At 38.5% G+C, this 6,617-nt stretch overlaps 1 long non-coding RNA gene across 1 annotated transcript; it reads left to right on the top strand.

The window, feature by feature from the left end:
• Window positions 1–339: 339 nt before the first annotated feature.
• Window positions 340–3,059, top strand: LOC141583194 (uncharacterized). The gene is made up of 3 exons (XR_012515901.1): window positions 340–436; window positions 1,549–1,595; window positions 2,275–3,059. It is a non-coding gene; the product is annotated as an uncharacterized LOC141583194 (long non-coding RNA).
• The last annotated feature ends 3,558 nt before the right edge of the window (window positions 3,060–6,617 follow it).

The raw sequence follows: 6,617 nt of genomic DNA, 5'->3' as shown, positions 1-6,617 counted from the left end.
ATGTATGTTTCCCTCCTGCCTGTCCCGTTTCCCTCTTACTCCTTTCTCTCAGCTGCTTTCCTGTGCTGCTAGCTTCTCTCTCCTTTTTGTCCTTTTTGCTCCCATGTTTGAATTCCACCTTACAGGGTTTTAAAGATTTAAAAAATAGTGAATATGATATTGATTTGAAAACTGTACAATACTGTCAAAAGCTTAAGTACTAAGATAGCGGGCTTTTTATGTCATGGTATGTGCTGATGCATTTTCTTGTTTCTCAAGATGAACTGTGGCTTCCCGTCTCACTGTGCCATTTTTGTATTGCTTCTTCTCTCTTCTTCTCTCAGTTGCTGCTGATGCTAGAAGGACTGGTAGATGAACAGAGTCAGTTCAGTGAGGACTTAGAAGCAGAGAGACAGCTCTCTAGCAGTCTGGTGAAGTTCCATGCCCATCCAGAGAGGTAAGAGAATGGCTATTTTTCCTTTTATTCTTTGTTGAAATTTTTATTTATTTTACTATTGTATCCTTTTTATGCCTTTTCTTTTTTCTGAAGTGTAGATGCTTATAATACTGAACAGGTTATAAAAAACAGGGACAATTACTGGGGCTACCCACATTGTCGTTTGTTTTATAGATTGCTCTGAGCCTCAGTGTCAAAATAAGTCAGGAATAGTGCCTGTTTCACACAGCGATTGCAGAGATGAAATGAGAAGACAGCTTTGGTGTCTAAAACAATGTCTTGCATATAGTCAGCACTCAATGTATGTTCCTTTCCTTTTGTGATCCATTTCCTGTTAAAGGCTGTTCTATAATAAAAGTAAAGCTACACCCTGTCTCTACTGAAAATACAAAATTTCGCAGGGCATGGTAGTGTGTGCCTGTAGTCCCAGCTACTCGGGAGCCTGAGGCAGGATAATTGTTTGAAACCGGGAGGCAGATGTTGCAGTGAGCCAAGATCCCGCCACTGCACTCCAACCTAGTGCCTGGTGACAGAGCAAGACTCTGTCTCAAACAAACAAACAAACAAACAAAATGAAAATGATACCCTAGGAGTATTTCTGGGAGCATTTAGGTTACACCTGTTGCTTTGGAACCTAGGAAGGGGGCTATGAAGCCAGAACCAAAAAAAAAAAAAACAAAAACAAAAATAGCTGTAGAGGTCTGACTTGTTCCTGTTGTGTTTTAATAAAATAGAGATGAGAGGATGTGTGTCCATGGGCTTTATGGGCTGCATTTGTAACCATTGTTTCTTGCTCTGGTATTTAATGATTACTTTTCCCAGGAGACCAGTTTTTCCTGACTGTATCACAGCAAACATCTAAGCCTTGCTTTTTGATTGGTTAATATCTTTTGGGAATTGGGAATGCAAGAGTATTATCAGGTTTTGGCATTGTCTAAGATGAAAGATAACTGGTGAGACTCCCTCATGGTACTCTTTGACCATAGTTGTTTCTCTGAGACCGTCTCAGAATCTTCAGTCCCACACTCCATATGCCACACCCAGCAAAGCTTCCTGAGTTACTCACAGTCTTCAGCCACCAGGGGACTGACTTTTATTCTGTCTCCCTCCAGCTCCTCCTGAGGATTTCAGGAGCACCACCTCTGAGGATGATGACGAGGTAAGAACCCCTTTTTCTGTCCTGTAAAGAATGCCGTGTCAGGTGGGGATCGGGGAGGGAGAGCATCAGGATAAATAGCTAATGGATGCAGGGCTTAAACCTAGATGATGGGTTGATACATGCAGCAAAGCACCATAGCACATGTTCACTGATGTAATAAACCTGCACAGTCCTGCACATACATCCTGAGACTTAAACTTCAAAAGAAAACAAAATTAAAAAAGAATTGTTTCTTTCTTGATTTCTTTCCTTCTGTTAATTGTGATAGTCTGAGAAGGCACATTATGTACCACATGTCCAATTCTCTTTGTGGGAGTGGAATTCAGTGGGAGTGTCTTCCCATTGGATACGTGATGTATCTGAATGTTTTTAAATGACAGCATCCATTATCAACTGTAATGCAGAGGAATTTTCCTCAACACCAGTTTTCCTCTTCGGTTTAGGCATTGTGTATTTGCCAATGTAAATAAACTTCATAGATAAATTCTGTGGGAAAGGGTCTTGTCTTTTCCACAGGTGTCCTCTGTACTACCATTTTTGATTCTTGGCCTTTGATGCAACCATTGTCTTACAACTAGTTTTCTGAAGTCATCAAGAGACTAACAGATCTGGGCGGGGGGCGGGGGTGCACAGAAGAATTAATCTGATCCTCATGGCGTCTTCTTTTGTCTAATTGCAGAGTTCATAACTCCCTGGTTATGGTATGTACCCTGAAGTAGCTCACTTGCTGAGGAACAAACTTGTTCGTTGTAATATATAGAAACCTGATTCTGGGTTCCGGTTAAAGAATATTGGGAGTCTAGTGAGAGCTAATAATTGTGCAAGTGTATAACTCTGATCAGAGGGGCTGTATGACTGCATGTGAACCCAGAGGACCAGCCAGGGGATGTGTGAGCCAACGTGGCTTCAGCTGGAGTAGAAGTGAGTGTACCTCTCTCTGACTTACTCTGATGTTGGTGGTTCTAAAGAGTGGATTCTGGAAAATCTCAACAGTGAAGAAGATACCTTTCCAGGTAGGCAACAAGATTACAGGTGGAATCTAATAAAGCAGGTGCCCAGGAGACTTCAGCTTCTGCCTGCTGCTTGGGAGGCTTAGTGAACATGTAGAAAGAGAAGAAAAAGAACACATGGATGAAGTTTGTTCTTGTCAGAGATTAATGTCATAGTGGTGAGAAGTGCGAGTACCCTGTCTGTGATCACCTCTTCTTGCTTTATTATTTAAAGATGGTCTTTCTGAGGACACCTCTTTTCTGCCTCTGCTTCTGCCACTGCAAAATGTTAAAGCCTTTGGTTTGGGACACAGTTCTGTAGTTACTTAATCCTGGAGACAACAGTTCTTCCACAGTGTGCCCAGATGCTTGGGAGAAACTGATCCTCACCTTCTGAACTGTTAGGTTTCATGGCAGCACATTCATTTGTCTGTCCTTGCTGTTTACTCCTGATATCAAGGACTTTCTCTGGGCATGGGGGACGGGATGAAGATTCGCTCTGGGCTCATTGTAAAGCTCCAGTGTCTTGTAAATGGAGGAAGAAGCACAATCTTGAGCACACTGCTCAGTTTGTTTATTCAAATGAGGATATGCAGTTTTACCGTCATTTGTTAAAGAGGCCTTCCTTTTCCCATTTCTCGGCACCTTTGTGGAAGATCAGTTGACTGTGTATGTGTGCATTGGATTTTGGGCTCTCTATTCCGTATCTCTGATACTTACGGGTGCCCCCATGCTAGGACCCTGCTGTCTGAATTTCTCTATCTTTTCCTCTTGTAGATTTCAATCTCATGAATGCGTATCTTCCAACGCTATTCTTTTTCAACATTATTATGATTATTTGAAACATATGAGAATTCATAAAAAAATTTGGGTTATCTTTTCCGTTTCTGCACAGATGGCTGTTACCAGTTTGATAGTAGTTGTTGTGCGTCTTTGGATCATTTTGTAGTATTGTGTATTAGGTTTTGTCTTCCTGTCTATGAATACAGGATGCCTTTTCATTTATTTGTACCTTCTCTACTTCTTTTCAGTCACATTCTGTTCTTACCAGGTTACGAGTATTTCATCTCATTGGTTAGATTTATTTCTAAGTATTCAATGGTTTCAGAGGTTATTATCCATGGAATTACATTTGTAATCTTACTATTGGATTATTTATATTGAATGCATATTAACACAACTGCCGTTTGAGTGAGTGTTAACCTTGTACTCTGCAATTTTGATGAATTTATTAGCATGAATAGTATTCTTGTAGACTATCTCTGATTTCCCATATGCAGAATGTTAAAGAAGTTCTCAGCTTCATACCTCTCTTCGCAAGTATATTTTTACTGTGAAGGCCTTTGAAATGTGAAGGAAAATGCACAAGAAAGAAACCTAATGTTGCTATTCCCATGGCTTCCCTCCTTTCATCAACCTAAATGTATGTTTAGTTCACAGTATTTGAGAGTGTGTTGCTTCTACTCATATCACAAGTTTTCCCAAATACCTAATAATAATATGTGTGTCTAGGCCAGTTTACCTACCAAAGCATAGACTTAAACATACTTTTGAGGATTATTCAAAATTCCCTATGTACAGAGATATGAATAATATGCTTTCACCCAACCTATTACCCACCCTCCTTGGAAGGAAAGAATGCACAAATCAGGTCTCCCGTGACACTATCCAGAGCACTTTTCCAAGGCTAAGCTACAGTCATCTCCATAACTTGGCAACAGCCTCAAGTTTGAGCCACTTTTCATTTAAGAGAAAGAAATCATACAGGATTTGATATCACATGCTTAGAACCTTCCATTATGGTAGATAATTCTCCTCCCCAAGTAAACTGGTTACTATAGTGAAGTCAGTTAACATATCTATCATCTCATAGTTACCCATTTTTATTTGTTTTTGTGGCAAGAGCAGCTAAAATCTACTTATTTTGCAGGAATCCCAAATATAGTATAGTTTTATTAATTATAGTTGTCATGTACATCAGATCTCTGGAGTTGTTTATCCTATGTATCTGCTACTGTATAACTTCTAACATACATGTCTCCATCTCTACCTTTCCCATGTCCATGTTAACTCCTGTTTTATTCTTTCTGTATATTTGACTCTCTCTCTCTCTCTCTCTGGATTCTACCTACAAGTGAAGTGATGCAGTATTTGTCTTATGATGCAGTATTTGTCTTTCTGTGTCTGGGTTGCTTCACTTAGCAACATATGCTCCATGCTCTTCCATGTTGTGGCAAATGGCAGGATGTCTCTTTTTATAAAGATTGGATAATATTCTATTTATCCATTATTTCTCTATTGACAGACACCCAAGTTGTTTCCATATCTTGGCTACTGTGAATAGTGCTGCAATACACATGGTAGCACAGATATATTTATGGCATGGTGATTATATGTCCTTTGGATGTGTGCCTAGAAGAGGGATTACTGGGGTACAGGTAGTTTTGTTTTTAATATCTTTTTTTAAATATAGAGATGGAGTCCCATTATGTTGCCCAGGCTGGTCTCGAACTCCCAGCCTCAAGCAGTCTTCCCACCTCAGCCTCCCAAAGTGCTAGAATTATAGGTGCAAACCAACTCACCTGGCTTATTTTAAACTTTATTTAGAACCTCCATATTCTGTTCATAATGGCTACACCAATCTACATTCCCACTAAATATATATATATATATATATTGTTTTGCAATATATTTTTGGAGCAGAATAATATCTGCTTTTTGTGGCTTTGGGGAAACACAGCTGTTTTCTTTTTATTTTGCTGATGTTATTTTCAGCAGTATTAGGAGAGCAGTCTAGTTTCATTAACTAGCATCAAGAGTAAAAAGCTCAGTAATTACCATTTGCCATCTGTTAATCTCCTTCACTGAAGCATCTGTTTAGAACTATTTATCATGTGCAGTTGGGAATGTAGGGGGTTTTTGTTTATAGGTAAATGTTCTTTGTTGAATGTGGGTTTTATGAGTAGTGTTTTTCTCCTTGGCTTGGCTTGCCTTTTTGTGTCTTTTGAAGAGCAAAAGTTTTACATTTTTGTGATGTCCAATTTATTTATTTATTTTTCCTTTTACAGTTCAGACTTTTAGTGCCCCATTTAAGAAATCTTTGCCAAATCCAGGGTCATTAAAATTTCTTCTTATAGTTGCTTTGAGCAGTTTGGTGATTTGTTAGATTCATGATGTTGAGTTAATTTCTGTATATACAGCAAAGTAAGTGTCAAGGTGTTTTTGTTTTATTTTGTTTTATTTGTAGATGACTATTCCATTGTTCCAGCACATTTCATAAAAAGATTATTCTTTTCCTCATTTAGGGGATTTGTCATTTCAGCATTGCAGTTTTGTTGAAAATCAGTTGATTCTATATCTGTTGTGGCCTCTTTCTGGACGCTTTATTCTTTTCCATTGATCTAGATGTGTATTTGTACCAATACCATCAATACTGTAGTTACTGTAGCTTTGTTAACAAATCTTGAAACCCAGGTATTGGATATCCTCCACCTTTTTCTTTTTTAAAGTTGTTTTAGCTATTCTAGGTCTATTACATTTCCATATACATTTTTAAATTACTATGTCAATTTCTAAAAGCCCTGCTAGAATTTTTATCATAATTGCATTGAGTGTATCCATCAGTTTTGTGAAAATTGACCTATTAGCAATATTGAATCTTCAAATCCAGGAATGCAGTATATCTCCCCATTTACTTCTTTAGTTCCTCTGTTTAGTTTCTCTCATTTCTTTACTGATATTTGGTGGCTTTCATCCTGTACATTTTTTTCTCAAATTTATCCCTATTTTTTGGTGCTATTATAAATAGTATTTTAAATTAAGTACGTGGAAAGATGTTCATCATTAGCCACTGGAAAAGGTAAATTAAAATCACAGTTAGATACCACTCCACTAAGGTTTCCCAGCTTCAGCACTGTTGACATTTTGAGCCTCACAATATTTCCTTGGTTGCAGGAAGGTGGGGGTTGGGGTGCTTGTCTTGTACATTGTAGGGTGTTTAGCTGCATCCTTGGTCTACCCATCAAATGGCAGT

Source organism: Saimiri boliviensis (genome assembly GCF_048565385.1).
Source record: "Saimiri boliviensis isolate mSaiBol1 chromosome 19 unlocalized genomic scaffold, mSaiBol1.pri SUPER_19_unloc_1, whole genome shotgun sequence".
Taxonomy (NCBI): Eukaryota; Metazoa; Chordata; class Mammalia; order Primates; family Cebidae; genus Saimiri; species Saimiri boliviensis.
This window is presented reverse-complemented; position numbering and strand designations above follow the sequence as displayed.